The sequence below is a fragment of the Leucoraja erinacea genome, chromosome 6 (assembly GCF_028641065.1).
Source record: "Leucoraja erinacea ecotype New England chromosome 6, Leri_hhj_1, whole genome shotgun sequence".
In the NCBI taxonomy this organism is placed as follows: domain Eukaryota; kingdom Metazoa; phylum Chordata; class Chondrichthyes; order Rajiformes; family Rajidae; genus Leucoraja; species Leucoraja erinaceus.
Window position 1 is genome coordinate 78657382 of NC_073382.1, and position 17027 is coordinate 78674408.

Genomic DNA, 17027 nt, shown 5'->3' on the forward strand with positions numbered 1-17027 from the left:
AGGTAAATTCTCAGATTTTCTTCAAGTTAAAATTTGACCTCTCAATAATGTCTCTATATTAAAATTGTGTGTCTTTTTTTCTTCACCAGCAATGAGGCATCAAGAGGCAGTGAGCAGCAGAACGCAACAACAGACACAAGAAGGAAGAACTAAACTGAATAAATCTCATCTTTAACATTTAAATTGTTGTTATATTTTAAGTGTTATTCACAATTTAAGCTTTAATAAATCCCTTTTCCACTTGCCACACCCGTCAGCTGCCCTGCGCAGTAATGCCTGTGTGTTCTACGTCACAATGGGAACCCAATGGGCGGGAATGGCTGCGCCGCCGGAGAGCCGATAAGAGTGGATGGCGGGGGGGTTGAGGGGGTGAATGCGTTGGGCGGGGTGGGGAATGGCAATGGGTGGTGTGGGGTGGGGGTGAGGGGGGATCAGGTGCGTCACAATGGGAACCCATCAGCCGCACCTGAGCAGTTGGGGGCTATGGGTGAGTAATGGAATATTGCTTTGGGAGACCAGGCGTCCCATGTCAGAATGGAACCCAACGGGTCCGACTTAGTCTAGTATCCCTCCAAACCTGTCCTATCCAGCCTCAGTCCACCTGCCCAACCGATCAAGATCCTGCTGCATTTTTTGACAACCATCCTCACTATCTACAATACCACCCACTTTTGTGCCAACTGAAAACTTGCTAAACATGTCATGTACATTATCATCCAAATCATTGATGTAGATGACAAACAGCAATGGGCCCAGCACTGAACCCTGAGGCACGCCACTAGTCACAGACTCCCAGTCCAAAAAGCAATCTTCCACCATCACCCTCTGCTTCCTTCCATGAAGCCAATTTGCTATCCCTTCATCTATTTGTCCTTGAATCGAGCTCACGGTCCAGAGCAGCCTACCACGCAGAACCTTGTCCAATGCCTTATAGAAATCTATGTACTCTGCTCTCAGCTATCTGCAACTGCTCTCATTGACCTCTTTGGTTTAATCCTCGAAAAACTCAATCATATTCATGAGACATGACCTTCTACGTGCAAAACCATTCCTAATCAGCCCTTGTCCATCTAGATGCCTGTATATCATATCCCTCAGAATACTCTCTAGTAACTTTCCAACCACAGATGTTAAGCACACTGGCCTATAGTACCTAGCCTTTTCTCTGCAGCCTTTCTTAAATAGAGGCACAACATTTGCCTCCCTCCCGTCTTCTGGCACTTCCTCTGGATTTAATGATTTAATGATCTCAGCGAAGGCGCCTGCAGTTTCCTCAGTGTCCTCGGATATATCTGATCAGGTCTATCTTCATACGCGTCAGGACCTTCAGCATCTCTGTGACGATAGAATGCTGATTCACAATAGCCTGCTTTGCCCTACAGACAAAGTTGTACATTCCGAGTCTCTCCAATATTGAGGAAAATATATTTCTCGCCGAGAACAAAGTATGCAAAATTGGGGTAGATTCCAGCAAATTATTATCTTACATGTAAGGTTCTTTTCAAACACAAATGAATGTAGGTGGTTGTAGGGAGCTCAGTGGCTGCACTGGGAAATGCAGAAGGTATTCACATTCTATCTTTAATTTAAGTAATATGTGTGAATTTAGAAGATGCATTTAAATTGTTGACCAATTTACTCCTTGACTATTCTGTCTATTTCTCTTTTACTAACTCAGTGTTAACTTTTGTCTTTTGAACTTTTGACTGGTGTCTCTGACATATTGTACCATTTCAGTATGACAAAGATATAATAAAGGATATGTTTTGAGATGCATTTTGCATTTGAGACAAGGAGAATAAATGAAGGATGACCCCTTGCTTGTCCTTCAGGAATCTTGTCTGTCGTCATTTTCCTGGTACAGTACAAGCAATCATCCATTATGATTTAATTGACTAATTAATTTTATTGATTGCCATTTGAAGAGATGACCCAGGCTGTCTCCTAATTATCACCTCCAGCTGTGTACAATTTTCATTATTTTAACATCATCCCCTAAGCTTTATTTTCCAAGTCTTGCAATCTTCTCCCCTTGTATTGTAATAAGCAACATGTACTGTTTAGCCTGTCCTCAATGAGGTTGGGAATAGAGATATAAAATCTCCCCCTCTGCCCCCTCCCTCTGCCCCCTCCCCCTCTCACCCCTGCCTCCCCACCACCCCCCCCCCCCCACCCCCCCCCTGCAACCGCTGTGTGGGATGATAGTATATAATATATATATATTACAATATTGTTAAACAAAAATATACACATCATTACTGGAACGATTCTGAACACAAGGATTATCTCATATACATAAACTCCTGTTCAAAAAAAAAAATATATATATATTTAATTACAGCCCAGTGGTATGAATATTGATTTTTCTAACTTCAAGTAACCCCAGCATTCCCTCTATTTACATCCCACCCCCACAAACGTCGCACCAGCTTCTCATTTTCACACAACTCTCTGGACTTTCCTTTACATCACCATCTATATCTTATTTTCCTATTATTATTATCCCATTAATAGTCAATGAAGAAGGGTCTTATATTGTTACCGAAACGTCATTATATTATTATTATTTCATTATATTGCCTATTCATTTTTCATTATCTCTCTACATCACCATCTATATCTTTCGTTTCCTTCTCCCATTACTAGTCTGAAGAAGGGTCTCGACCGAAACGTCATCCATTCCTTCTCTCCAGAGATGCTGCCTGTCCTGTTGAGTTACTCCAGCTTTTTGTATCTTCAGTTTGAACCAGCATCTGCAGTTCCTTCCTACACAGTATAGTTCTCAATAAAAAACAGCTGGTGACATTCCTAAATCTTTTTGATTCAGCACATGCTTATGAATTATCTAAACTTTTAAATGGAGAATTAAAAACACAAAAGCAAAGCCTCCAGTTGTGTCACTGTACAGATTATTTAAAAATCATCAATTGTTTCTAATCACCTCTGTTAAGATTAATCTGGTTCCTGCCATGTTTCTTTCAGGCAACTTCTGCAATCATTCGTATTTTCTTTAGGAGGACATTTTTTTGTCTGTTTTATTGTGCATCGCCGGTGTTTTGTCTCTGCTTTTCTCCTTACACCCACACACGTTAACATGCCGAATAAAAAGAAATATGGAAGCAATAAACCTGTTCAGATATTTTACAAAATAGCAAAGATGTAAAATAGTTGCACATGTTTCCGACCGATGTATCTAATTAACTCACAAGTGTCATTCTACAGGAGACCCCATGCACTGGAAACAGATGCTTTGATGTTCATTTTAATCCCAGTGGAGAGAGAACATCCCCTGCCCATCCTCTCCCCTGCCATCATTAGCATGTGGTTAAAAGTTTACTGAAACCATGTCTCTTATTGCCTTTGCTCATTTTATTATTACCTTTTTTTTTTGTAATGGACGTTTTGTAGATGCAGTGTTCTATAAAAAACAGCTGCTTAGTAATAAAGTTGTCTTCTGGGTATAATGATGCATGGAGAGAAACTTGGGGTGATAATTATACTTCCATTCTCCACAAAAAAAGGAAGATTTGGGTTTGGTCTGAATTTTAAACCCATTCCATCATTTGACCGAGTTACATGCAGTTCAAAAGAGGTCATATTGAGAGTGGGTGACCATTCTGCACCCGCGAGGGGTGATGACCAGTTAAATCTTTTGAAGATAGTTGCATGTCTCCACTTGAGGATGTTTTTTCCTTTCTTAAAAGATTTCAGCTGAGTTGGCGGGCTTCAGGATTTCCGCAGGGAGAAGAAGGCAAACGGGACCGGATCAATAGGCTCCGTCTTTCCAGCGCTGGCCGTGGAGGGAAAGGTACAGGAATGTTTCTTCCAGGATCAACAAACCAACTCTGTAAGGTCTCAACCCGAAACGTCACCCATTCCTTCTCTCCAGAGATGCTGCCTGTCCCGCTGAGTTACACCAGCTTTTTGTGTCTATCTTTGGTTTAAACCAGCATCTGTAGTTCCTTCTTATACATAATTCTTAAAGGTGCCTTAAGATATACTAAATTGCCTCTTGATTAAATAAAACAGCGAAGCCCACAAACCATCAACATTTTACACACAACAAAATTATACAAGCTGTATTGTAAATTGCATCGATGAAATGTAGCAGTTCATGACAGAGTTATAAGATTAATCAATTACAAATTTACTTAGTCTGTGAATGTTTTAATCCACAAAACTCTTCACAATGAACTGTACTTGACATTTCTAAAGTATCCACTTCAAGTGCAGATAATTACAATGGATGACTTCTGCAGATAGGCATTTGGTCGCAAAACAAGTTCTGCGATTGTTGCTTCAATGTAATTATCTACTGATTTATGAATACATTGTATTAAATATTCTGAAAAAACATCTTGTTCACATATGACTTACGTTGAATGTAAGTGGGTTAGTGCATGGGTTGGCAACGTTGTTCTGCAGAGGAGCCAGGACGCATGTCTGTGAGCGGATGGCGGGCCACATCTATCACGTGTGCACATGGATCCCGCCCCCCCCCACCCCGCCCCGGATGGCATACATCAAATCACGTGTTCACAGAAGATAGACAAAAATGCTGGAGAAACTCAGATTGTGAGGCAGCCTCATGCAATCCTTGCATGTCTCACCCGCTGAGTTTCTCCAGCATTTTTGTCTACCTTTGACTTTTCCAGCATTTGCAATTCTTTATTAAATGTGTTCATAGAAGGTGCGTGGATGTGCCAGCGGCTTTGCGCAGGATGCAGTACAGCCAGAGCTCGGCGCTCGGACGCACGCGATGGCACTCGGCACTTAGCGGGTCGGATGATTACGGGAAAAAAATGTTGCCTGGGGGCCGGATGATTTTGGGTTACAGGCCGCATTCGGCCCGAGGGCCGTAGGTTACCGACCCCTGGGTTAGTGTTTTGAAAATCAACTATGACGGTACTTCAGTATTGGCAATATTACATTGTGTAAGTACATTACTGGATACAATGAACATGGTCACAGCATTTTTTAATTGTTTTTCAGGCTCCGTCACCATCTTTGAGTCTCTACTTTCACGTTGCCTTTTATTCCAACATCCTTCCTGACACTTTGTAAACAAGGGTACAGAGAAGATTTGCCAGGACTAAAGGTACGAGCTACGGGAGAGGTTAAGCAGGCTGAGACTCTATTCTTTGGAGTGCAGGAGGATGAGGGGTGACCTTATAGAGGTGTCTAAGGTCATGAGAGGAATAGATTGAGTAGATGCGCAAAATCTCTTGCCCAGGATCGAGGACCAGAGGACATAGGTGCAAGGTGAATGGGAGAAGATTTAATAGGAATCTGAGGGGTAACTTTTTTGAGGATGGTGGGTGTCTGGAACAAGCTGCCAGAGGAGGTAGTTGTGGCTGGGACTATCCCAACATTTAAGAAACAGTTAGACAGGTACATGGATAGGATAGGTTTGGAGGGATATGGGCTAAACGTGGGAGATGGGACTTGGGTAGCTGGGACATGTTGGCCGGTATGGGCAAGTTGGGCCGAAGGGCCTGTTTCCACACTGTATCACTCTATGACTCTATGATTCGAATTTCCATCTTTCCTGTTGTCCATTTTGAAGTCTCAAAGTCATCTCCAACTTTACCTTTCTGGATCACCCATGGAGGTTCCAAATCTGACCCTTTTGCTTTCAGTCTGTCTTGTCACACTCTGGCTATGCTCTATTGGACTGACATTAATAAGTCCATTACGGTTGTGACATCGACCTTTGGAACTATTAAACTATTTCCATTCTTGCAAGCCATTCAAATCGATCTCTGCTTGATTCAGTCCAGGCAGCAATTTTGTAAATAATAAAAATATTGCAGACACTGAGCTCTTTTCCAGTATTCTCAGATTCATCTTCTGCATCAGTCAGACTAAATCGACATGCCATCGCTACAGCACCTCATGCTGAGCATTTTGCTTCCCATCTTGTTTGTGGACTGTTGGATTGACTGATCTGTTCTGAAATTCATGTGAAATAGCTTTCTCATTCTGTTCAAACAGACCACAAACTCCACTCTGAAGTGCTTCAATTGAAGTTTGTTGGTAGCCACTCTGTTCTGACAACTTAAATCAATTGATGTTTTTTACCTGGGCTATTTAAAAAGGACTGCCCTTTGCTGAGTTTTGATTCAGAGCATTGTTGGCTCTACAATACCTTCCACTGGTCGAATTCTCTGCGCAGCTTGTAACATTCCTTTACTCTTTCATAACACCCTGATGGTCCTCACAGACAGTTCTATTGAATTGAATTGAACACCTTATGGTCACATGTGATAAATCACAGTGGAATTCTTTGCTTGTCAAGCTATGCAAATAGTCTCCAATCTGTATCTTTTGCCCAAGTGTCTCAAGAGCATCTTAATGCTGTGAAATAGACATGTCCAACCTTTACTGAGAAATACCGGAACCATTGGACAATGGGTATTGAAGAATGCCTCAATGCTCATTGATACATTGATGTTCCCCCCATTTATCATTCATCAACATGCTTGTTTATCAGAACATTTGTTTTCATATTATATTGATACCTGAATCCATTAGCATATAATAAATATGTACTGCAGAGAAATGTGTAGGAAGGAACTGCAGATGTTGGTTTACACTGAAGATAGACACAACATGCTGGAGTAACTGAGCGGGACAGGCAGCATCTCTGGATAGAAGGAATGTGTGACATTTCAGGTCAAGACCTTCTTCAGCTAAATGCCTGACTTACTTCCTCTCAGGAAGTTATTGCATCAACTGCTTAGCTTTCATTTCAATTCAGACTTCACATTCTCTTCAGAAAGACTGTCAGCAAATTCCATCCTCAATGAAGCCAGTGCCCAAACATTGCGAATCACACCTTCCATCATGAAGAGTGGCGCCTACATTACAGCATTCTTTTACTCTGTCGTAATTTGTCCCACTTTCCGCGGAGATGCATGGAGGAGGGTGCATTATCATTTTACACAACGATTCCAACCACAGACATCATCCCTAGTGTGTGAACACCATCCTGATCATTGTTTTGCTTGGACAAGGCCAGTGCTGCAACACTGAACATTGAGCTTCTAAGATTACATGCTTCAACATCTAGTGACATGTACAGTCCTGTCCATGATGGCCTGCTTGGTGGGCAATAAATATAGAAACATGGAGAGTAGGTGCAGGAGTAGGCAATTTGGCCCTTCAAGCCAGCACCGCCATTCAATATAATTGTGGCTGATCATCCAGAATCAGTACCTCGTACATGCTTTCTCCCCGCATCCCTTGATTCCGGTAGCCCTAAGAGCTAAATCTAACTCACTATTGAAAACATCCATATAATTCAACATTGTCATTTCTGCCTCTTTATTATCTTATTACACTACATTGCATCTACTTTTGATAAGCACAACCACTCATTTTTACTTACCTGACCTATTCCCATGATTGGTGATGGATGCATGCAGCTGGACTCAGATTATGAAAGACAACTGCACACTGCAATCTGTCTCCAGTGATAAGCCAGGAGTTCACATCATCCGTAACTTAGAGAATCCCTCCTGTGAATGCCCAACATCAGGGGTCGGCAACCTACGGCCCACGGGCCGAATGCAGCCCGTAACTAGAAATCATCCGGCCCGCAGTCTTTTTTTTTGCTCATCGCAACTGAAGTAATCCCACGAACAGGGCAAAAGGTGGGCCTAGACCAGTGAGTGTGGCAAAACAGCAGAAAAAAGACACCAAGTGTCACACAGACTGCTACGAGAAAAACAAACAGAGAGTGGTGAGTCCGTAATGGTTGTCTCGCAAGCAGCCTGTCCTGGGCCTTCTCGGTTTTTGTTGTTTTGAGTGTGTGTTGAGTGTGTTTTGGTGTTTCTTCATATGTTTTATGTGGGGGCGGGGAATAGGGGAAACTTTTCTTGTTGTGTTGCAATCCGTCCCGACGCCGGAGTTTCGATCGTCCCAACGAGAGGGTCTGAACATCGGGCTGTCATCACAGTGCGGAATGTTGATTCCACTGTAGTGGATCTTAATATTCAATTAAGTTGGTTGTTGTTTGATCGGGTTTTTTTTGCAATGTTGATTCCACTGTAGCCGATGCTTATGTTAAATTGTGTTAAATTGTTGTGTTAAGATAAATCGCTGTTTTTGCACAATATGCGCAAAGTTGGTCTTAACATTCTTGATGGTTGTTTCAATACCAGTGTCTCAAACTAACTCCGATGTTCAGTAGACATAATATTTCATAAATATATAAATATGTCAAAGTTTATTAACTATGGTGATAGATGTGGCCCTCCAAGTGCTCACATACCCGGGACCCGGCACCTAGGCAGAACCGGGTTGCCGACACCTGCCCAACATCATTCACCTCTATCTTCACTGAAAGCTGCTCGTGTTTCACATATGTATCCCAGCTTCCAACACATAGCCTGCCACAATATCCATAGTTATAGTCACTTCAATTAGCAAAGTGACTTTAAATTTACAGTCCTGTCCATGTCAGCCTACTTGCTGAGCAGTAGATGAAATTCAGTTGCCCTGTCTGGCCCTTTATTATCTGATTACACAACACAGCATCCACTTGTAACATTGTGAGACAAATAGAGGTTAACCTCTTTTAGCAGCAATCACATGCAGTATGCACTACCTGAAATAGTTTAAGTATCACTTTTATCATGAATGGTCTTTCTGAAGTCATGTAGCTCTCAGAACATCCGTGCCATTTTGAGCCCCTTACGATCTGCAGCTTCTTGCACTTCTGGTTTTCCATTGAACTAACAGACACCTCAGTCATAAGGAAAAAGATTGTACCACAATTCTATCTCTGAGAGATTGCTCCCTGTATGAACCTGGGAATTGTGCCCTGAGCAAAGATGCCTCATTCTTTACAGTGTGGTATCCTCACGGGTGGTCTGACATTTCCACTCTTCATGCTGAGTGACCCTGCTGCACCGCATCAACAAAAACCTCATAATTGAACGTGAATGTCTTCAACATGGCTGCACAATTATTAGCATTATCTCTGGTTCCTGGTTGATCTGGAAGATCTTCCGCCGCATCTAATGAAATGTCCCTGCAAGAGCTGCATTTGGCCTCCATATGAGACCTCAACTATAGCATGTGGTGCAAGAATTCATGTCCCCAGATGTTGAAGTGACCCTCGGAAGCTGTTGCATTAAAATACATTGGTCAGTCATCGCCTCTTGCTTGACGCCCCAGTTGCCAGTAATAACCTTACAAACATGGCAGGTGAATTTGATAGGGGTATTCCCGTAAGTCTCTAGAAACTCACGTAGGCAGTTCAGCACCTGGTTTTATTCCCCAGCGAGCAGAATCCAATTTCCAGTCCTCCGTTTGCAGTGTTTGCCACGGATATTATGTCCACTGGGACGAGCAGACAATTTCTTTCTTTCCTTTCTCCTTTCTTTTTGTTTAAGTGCTTTGTTACTTCTCATTGATTAAGTTTGTTCCTGGAATCTGGCTTCAGTAATTGTTCTGTATCAATATGACTTTTTCAAGTAAATTATTCACTAAAGTGGCTGCAGTAATTCGTTCTCAAGTTTCTGCTTTGAATATCAATGCTTACAACAAGGAACAGCTATATATATTGTCATCAATAGCAGATAATAAGTACATCGAGTGTTTAACATTTTCATCCAGCCAAGGTCAGACATTGTCTGCAATTTCTTCTCACAGATCAATACTGATTAGCTTGCAATCTTTGGAATAATGCTCTATACTCTGGTAAAGATACAGTTGTAAGTCTATTGTTTCAACATGCCTTTGTTACTCTGATTATTCAGCTTTAAGAAGTAAAAGTGTGTTTTAATATTATTGGCATAATGTAAACATCATTTAAAAAAATGTTGAAGGAAAGATTAAACAGAAATGGTAATAATTTGTTGATGAATAGCAATATGAGACAATTCTATGGCGATTGGGGAAAGTTCCAAGTTTTTAATGAATATCAATTGCCATGTTAGACAATCTTCTGTGATAGACAGGAAATTGCAGATAAAAACATATTCTGATAATGAAACGTCTGTGCCTGTAGCATTAATTTGAATTGATTACTTATTGAAAACATGTATGATTTCCGACTAAATCACACAAACATTTACTGATAAGAAAATGAAACTTACAAGCCTATGGTTCAATTGAGATTTGTCAAATATCTAAGAATGATTGAACGATGAGTTTACAATGGTTATATATTTATACATAATGCAATGAAGATCTGTCTGATGTAATAAATTCTCCATTTCTCAGGCTAACAGAATAACATACTTGCATAAAAGAATACACAGGTTGAGGAATTCATTGCGAAATTATCAAATTATCACATTCCTAGACAACACATTTAATAAAGTACACATAAGTAATAGAAACAACAATATATTCATTGAAGACATTGTTTTGCATTTGTGTGTTTGCATGCATTTTCATTAGTTCATAAAAGATAGGAGCAGAATTAGGTAATTCGGCCCATTAAGTATACTCCACCATTCAATCATGGCTGATCTATCTCTCCCTCTTAACCCCATTTTCCTGCCTTCTCCCCATAAACTCTGGCACCCATACTAATCAAGAATCTATATCTGCCTTTAAAATATCCATTGATTGGCCTCCACAGCCTTCCGTGGCAAAGAATTCCACAGATTCACCACCCTCTGACTAAAACAAATTCCTCCTCATCTTCTTCCTAAAGGAATGTCCTTTAATCCTATGGCTGTGACCTCTGGTCCAAGACCCTCCCACCAGTGGCAACATCCTCTCCACATCCACTCCATCCAGCCATTTTGATGTGTGTTAATGTCCATGTGTATTTTAGCTTTGTATTTGTAATGTGGCATGAGATTGTCTTTATTACTTGTTTCAGTTATGTGTATCAGTTTAGTTCAGTTTAGTGTATTGTCACATGTACCGAGGTACAGTGAAAAGCTTTTGTTGTGTGCTAACCAGTCAGCAGAAAGACAACAAATGATTACAATCAATCCATTTACAGTGTGTAGATACATGATAAGGGAATAATGTTTAGTGCTAGGTAGAGCCAGCAAAGTCTGATCAAGGATAGACCAAGGGTCATCAATGAGGTAGATAGTAGTTCAGCACTGCTCTCTGACTGTGGTAGGATAATTCAGTTGCCTGATAACAGCTGGGAAGAAACTTTTCCTGAATCTGGAGGTGTGCGATTTCTCACCTATATCTTTTTCCTTATGGGAGAGGGGAGAAGAGGGAGTGGCCAGGGTGCAACTCGTCCTTGATTATGCTGCTGGCCTTGCCGAGGCAGCGTGAGGTATAAATACCATCAATGGAAGGAAGCAAATTCTCACCACCTGGGGCCTGCCCGTCAGGAAGTTGAATATCCAGCTGCAGATGGAGGTCTCCAGTGCAAGATCACGGAGCATGGGAACAAGTTTTGAGGGAATGATAGTGTTGAATGCCGAGCTGTGGTCAACGAAGAGCATTCTCACATATGTATTCCCTTTGTCCAGGTGGGTGAGCACAGTGTGAGTTGCCATGGCGATGGCATCGTCCGTGGCCCTGTTTGGTCTATACGCAAACTGAAGAGGGTCCAAGGTGTCAGGGAGAGAAGGGCAGATGTGAATTTTGACTAGATGCTCGAAGCACTTCATGATGACTGATGTCAGTGCGATAGGACGGTAGTCATTTAAATAGGAGATTAATGGTTTCTTTGGAACAGGAACAATGATGGATGCTTTGAAGGGGGTGGGAACCACAGACTGACTCGTGGAGAGGTTGAAGATGTTGGTGAACACATCTGCCAGTTGATCAGCGTACGCCCTGAGAGCCCGCCCTGGAATACCTTCTGGCCCTGGAGCTTTGCGGCCATTGACCTTTTTGAAGGAGCGCCTCACGTCCGCCGTTTGTAGGGTCAGTGAGGTAGCCCCCCTGCACACCTGTGGACTCATGGTGGGTGCTGTGTTGTATGTTCTCTCCACAACTGTGTGAGTTTTCTCTGGGTAGGTCTGCTTTCCTCCAAATTAGCTTTGGTAAAAATTGTAAATTGCCCCTAGTGTGTGTGTGTGCTGTTGTAATGGGATGCTGGTCGGTGCGTACTCGGTGCACACTGTTTCCACACTGTATCTCTAAACTTAACTAAAATCAATGGGAAAATCAGTTCACAAGAATACACTGATAAGATAGAAGGTAAAAGGTACGACATGAGATGGGATGAGGTGCTGAGGTAAATTTGCGCCAAATTTAGTACAAATTCTAGTAATGCAAAAGATGGGATTGTGAGTTTAGAAGAAGACCTTGGTTCACTGGGCGTTTACTTTGCTTATAGAATTACCAATTGGTCTTATTCAAGTGCAGATAGTGTTAAATATGATTGAGAGATGACTACACTATATGCGCCAATGATTCAGAAGTCCCAAAGATCCTATGAGATATCATAATTTTGCATATCTATATCTCTCCACTTCAACGTCTATATCTCTCGTTTCCCTTTCCCCTGACTCTCAGTCTGATGAAGGATCTTGACCCGATATGTCACCTATTACTTTTCTCCAGAGATGTTGTCTGACCCGCTGAGATACTCCAGATTTTTGTTTCTATCTTTGGTTCAAACCAGCATCTACAGTTCCTTCCAACACTATGAGGTATCATGATTGGTATGGAATTACTAATGTTAGCTCAATATAATGCATAGAGTCATGGAATGATACAGTGTGGAAACATGCCCTTTGGCCTGACTTTCCCACACTGGCCAACAATGTCCCAGCTAGACTGATTCCTGGGATGTCAGGACTGTCTTATGAAGAAAGACTGGATAGACTTGGTTTATACTCTCTAGAATTTAGAAGATTGAGAGGGGATCTTATAGAAACTTACAAAATTCTTAAGGGGTTGGACAGGCTAGATGCAGGAAGATTGTTCCCGATGTTAGGGAAGTCCAGGACAAGGGGTCACAGCTTAAGGATAAGGGGGAAATCCTTTAAAACCGAGATGAGAAGAACTTTTTTCACACAGAGAGTGGTGAATCTCTGGAACTCTCTGCCACAGAGGGTAGTTGAGGCCAGTTCATTGGCTATATTTAAGAGGGAGTTAGATGTGGCCCTTGTGGCTAAGGGGATCAGGGGGTATGGAGAGAAGGCAGGTACGGGATACTGAGTTGGATGATCAGCCATGATCATATTGAATGGCGGTGCAGGCTCGAAGGGCCGAATGGCCTACTCCTGCACCTAATTTCTATGATTCTATGTTTACACGTCCCACTTGCCTGCGTTTGGTGCATATCCATCCAAACCTGTCCTATCCATGTACCTGTCTAACAGTTTCTTAAAAGTTGGGATAGTCCCAGCCTCCTCTGGCAGCTTGTTCCATACACCCACCACCCTTTGTGTGAAAAGGTTACCTCTCAGATTCCTTTTCCTCATCACCTTGAACCTATGTCCTCTCCTCGATTCCCCCTCTCTGGGCAAGAGGCTCTGTGCATCTATCCAATCTACAGTATTCCTCTCATGATTGTATACACCTCTTTAAGATCCCACCTCATCCTCCGGCACTCCAAGGAATAGGATTCCAGCCTACTCAACCTCCCTTTATCTCACACCCTCTAGACCTGGCAACATCCTCGTAAATTTTCTCTGAACCCTTTCCAGCTTGACAATATCTTTCCCATAACATGGTGCTCAGAACTGAACACAATGCTACAAGTCGGTGTAGTCAGATCAAATAATCATAGCAGAGATGTGAACACTGGTGATCCTATAAAAGAACAGAGTAGAAGTCAGCATCCAAGGAAGTATATTTTGGTTGAGGCACTAAAATGGAGATCTTTTCAAGAAAAAAGCCAAAGTAAGCATTGGCATGATTAACTTAATGGAATCAAATTATACACCCAATAGTTGTTATAAATATAGTACTATAGATAATTAACTTTTGTACAGGTTATAAGGTCATAAGTGATAGGAGCAGAATTAGGCCATTCGGCCCATCAAGTCTACTCTGCCATTCAATCATGGCTGATCTATCTCTATCTCCTAACCCCATTCTCCAGCCTTCTCCCCATAACTCCTGATACCTGTACTAATCAAGAAGGTTTATTATCTTTCTTAAAGGTTGAGCAATGTGATGTTCCTATAGGATACCAGCGTAATGTGAGTGCCCTTTAATAAACTAGGTGTATTATGTGGCATGATTTTTAATACACTGCTGTTCCAATTGTAAATTGAGTTTTGATTTCCTGCACCAGAGGATGTTTTGCCAGCAGTTCCATTTCCGTCATTTGTTGTGGAAAACGGTAACATTAAGTAGGGGCGCTGCATGATGGCAGCCTCTGCTCACAGTCTGTCTGTTTTTCAATCTTTTTTAATTTTTAGTTTGTTAAAAGTATGTTCTGGAGGATTTTTAGTATTTCTATGTGGGGTAGGGGAGTTGGGTAAGGGGGGAACCTTTTCTCAGTCACTTCCTGGCGAGGACGCAACTATTCACCGAGTCGTGTCCTCGCCACCCTCTCGCGGCCTACCAACTGGATTGGCACGGCCTTTCCTGCCGGGGACCGGACCAAAGCTTCAGCAGAGGCCGAGCACAGGATTCACTGCGGAGCAGGCGATGCCTTACCTGGATCGTCGTTTGAAGCTCCGGAGTGTTGGGCCTGCTGCTTCAACATCTGGGAGCTGTGGTTTGCAGAGCTTCCAGCGCGGGCGACACTAACTTGAACATTGCTGAGTCCTGGGATCCTTTGCCAGATCCGTTGAATCTCCACCCAGTTCGGCCTGGGGACTTCAGGAGCTGCGGACTCTGGTAAGAAGTGGCCGATTCGGAGGTCCATGCCACTGAGAATGTTCTTCCGTTCCGATGTCGGAGTTCCATCCTACCGGCAAGAGGGTCGGAACATCGGGCCACCTGATGTGGTGACTGCGGGAGGCTCGGGAAGCCCCGACCACGGGTGAACAACGGAGGACAACAGAGGAGGATGACTGAACTTTGGTTTCTTTCCCTCACAGTGGGAAACTCTGATACCGTTGTGTGGGGATGTCTATGTTAAAGACTATCGGGTTCTGTGCTCTTTATTTTATTCATATGGTTCTATGGTGACCACAAATTTCATTGTACCAATTGGTGCGTGACAATAAATGTCTATGGTCTCTCTTGTACTAACACCACAACTTCAAAGGACAGCAGGACCTCCATTTAACATGTGAATAACTTTGTTTTATTTAAGCAGATCAGCTGCATCTTGCTGAAATTCATTGGCACAAGAAATGGGTCAATATGTTGAGTTAGAATAGTTTCCAGTTTCTTTGACAGTACCATTTCTCTCCTCCTCAGATGGTAATTGGTGCTGGATAATAAACAGCAATGAAGTACTCCACTTCTTCACATAAAAGCAAAATTGGACCAGTTAGAAAGTATCTGAATCCCGAGATTAGTCTACAGCCTTAACCTTGCTCCTCAATTGACTGGTTTATTAATGTGTTTTGACTCTCTGTCTGTTTTGGATGATGTACAGAGTTATGATAGTTGTGACATCATGGGAAGGATAGCTGTGTTTGTTAATGCACAATGTTACATTGTGATAGACACAAAGCTGGAGTAACTCGGTGGGACAGGCAGCATTACTGGAGAGAAGGAGACCCTTCTTCAGACCTAATGTTACACTGTACTATCTATCTCAATATAAACAAGATATTGAAGAAAGAATGGGCGGCATGGTGGTAAAATGGCACAGTTGCTGCCTGACAGCGCCAGTTCAATCCTGACTACAGGTGATAGCTGTAAGGATTTTGTACGTTCTCCCCGTGACCTGGGTGGGTGTTCTCCAAGATCTTTGATTTCCTCCCACACTTCAAAGACGCCCAAGTTTGTAGGTTAATTAGCTTGGTATAATTGTTAATTGTCCCTGGTGTATGTAGTATAGTGTTAGTGTGTGGGGATCGCTGGTTGGCACGAACTTGGTAGACCGAAGGGCCTGTTTCCATTGCTGTATCTCTAAACTAAACTAAACTAAACTGACTAACTTTCCACACAATCTAAATGTGATCATTTTTGAGAATAGACACACAATTGCAATGCATGTGAATGCTGCGCTACAATTGCAATGCAGATAAGATGTCAATTGCTGATTTTGTACATTTTCGGTTAAGTTAGCATCGAGCACAGTGGCACAGTTGATAGAGTTGTAGCCTCACAGCACCAGACTCCTGGGTATGATCATGACCTTTGGTGCTGCCTGTGTGGAGTTTGCACATTCTCCCCGTGATCTTGTTGATTTCCTCCTTGTTGTCTGGTTTCCACCTAAATCCTAAAGACTTGAGGTTTGAATGAATGAATCTTCTTTTTGCGTATGGCATGCACAACCTAAAATTGTAGGTCAACTTGTTCTATTTGATCAATTTGTTTGTGCACGTCGGGTTGATTGCATTAGTCGAAACAGGGTGGACCACGTGAATGTTGCAATAAGTTTATTGGCCAAGTATGTACACATACAAGCAATTTGCCTTGGTGCTCCGCTCGCAAGTAACAACATGACATACAGTGACAATTAAGAAAAAAACATTAAAAAATTAAGAATAAAATATTACAGTTTAAACATGTGAATGAAATAAAATACCAGAGCAAAAAGAGGCTTCAGACTTTTGGTTATTTAGAGCTACTACTCGTCGAAAAAAAAGCTGATTTTATGTCGGGCTGTGGTGGCTTTGACAGTCCGGAGTCGCCTTCCAGAGGGAAGTGATTCAAAGAGGTTGTGGCCAGGGTGAGAGGGGTCAGAGATGATCTTACCTGCTCGCTTCCAGATCAGTGTACAGTTCGTCAATGGAGGAAAGGTTGCAGCCAATAACCTTCTCAGCTGATCGGATGATTAGCTGCAGCCTCCGGATGTCGTGCTTGGTGGCTGAGCCAAACCTGAAAATGATGGAGAAGATGAGAACAGGCTCTACGATGGCCATATAGAATTGGACCATTATTGCCTGTGGCAGATTGTGCTTCCTCAGCTGACATAGGAAGTACATCCTCTGTTGTGCCTTTTTGACTGTAGAGTCGATGGTGGCCCCTCATTTCAGGTGCTTGGAGATGATGGTACCAAGGAACTT